This window comes from Caretta caretta, chromosome 21 (genome assembly GCF_965140235.1).
Source record: "Caretta caretta isolate rCarCar2 chromosome 21, rCarCar1.hap1, whole genome shotgun sequence".
Classification (NCBI taxonomy): Eukaryota; Metazoa; Chordata; order Testudines; family Cheloniidae; genus Caretta; species Caretta caretta.
Window position 1 is genome coordinate 17880237 of NC_134226.1, and position 1561 is coordinate 17881797.

Here is a 1561-nt window from a genome sequence, read left to right on the forward strand (position 1 = left end):
CCCTCACTCACCGCAGCCGGGGCCCCACTGCTCCTCAGCCTGGCCAGCTCCAGTTCATGCTGTCTTTGTTTCTCCTTCTCCTGATGTTCATGTTGACGTTGTTTTTCATGATCCTCCAGCTCCCTCGTTTTCATCTCCCTCTCCCATTCCAGCCGCATCCGCTCCAGGGATGGGGAGCTCTGCCGGGAGGATCCCCTGCTGGCTGCTGGGGTCAGGGTGCCCTCAATATTCGCTGGGCTTCCCCCAACCCCTCCCCCAGGCATAGGTCGGAAGGGTCTCGGGATGTCCTCTGCAGCAGTCTGACCCCTTCCAGCCCGGTCAGGCCCCAGGGCCCACGCTGCGTCCACGGGGCGGCTTCCCTCAGGGACAGGGATCGGGTCATCCAAGCGATCCCTCTCCTCCAACTGGGCAATCAGATGTTCCTTGGTGGACCTCCCGATGCGCAGCCCCCTCTGCCTGCACAGCTCCACCAGGTCGCTCTTAAGGTGTTTAGCGTACATCTCCCTGCTGGCCACTCGCAGGCCGGGCAGCTTTCCACGGTCTCCAGGAAAAACCCCTCGTGTGCCAGTCCTTCTTGAGGTCACCACCTCTTTGTCAGGGTCGAGCTGCAGACTCCTCCGCCCCTGGGACTGCTCACTGCAATCCACCGGGGGATCCTGTTACTGCAAAAGTCCTTCTCTCTGGTCACACACTCCCAGGGGTTAACCGCCCCCTGAAACTGTCTCTCTCTGAATCTTCAGCATGCCTGGTCCCCATCAATCCCCCTTCGTTTTACTGTTCCTCAGTCACTTACTGCAGAAAGTGCCATTCACGGGGTGCAGTACATCCCACCGCTGCCACCAGTTGTCACGGAGTGTGGGGGAGTCCAGGCCCTGCACCCCTCTTCCTGGGATTCACTGAGACTCTCAGCCAGCCAGTAAAACAGAAGGTTTATTGGACAACAGGAACACAGTCCAAAACAGAGGTTGTGGGTACAACCAGGACCCCTCCGTCAAGTCCTTCTGGGGGAGCAGGGAGCTTAGATCCCAGCCCTGGGGTTCCCTGCGTTCCTGCACCCAGCCCCAAACTGAAAACTAAACCCCCCCAGCAGGCTCTCTCCTGCAGCCTGTCTTCACATTCCTGGGCAGAGGTGTTACCTCCCCCGCCCCCTCCTGGCTCAGGTGACAGGCTCTCAGGTCTCCCATCCCCAGGGCACATTCCCAGGTCAACACTCCCCCCTCCCTGCTGCGTCACATCGTCACAGCAGGTGGCCCACCAAACCCCCTCCTATGGACCCTTCCCTACAGCCAAGGGGAGTCCTATTAACTCCGACCATCAGGCCATGCAGCCCTGAGGCTAAGGGCAGCCATATCAATTCAATCTCAGGGCTACCATGGCCTGACCACCCCCCGCTAGAATGATGGGGTGTACTTGCCCCACGACACATCACTTACAGCAAAAATCACACATCAGATTGACCCAAGAGACCAGTCACTTACCCCAGATCAGTTGGTGGTTCTCTAGATCTTACACCAAAGACAATGCTGACAATCAATTGTATAGTAAACTAACTAAAGGTTTA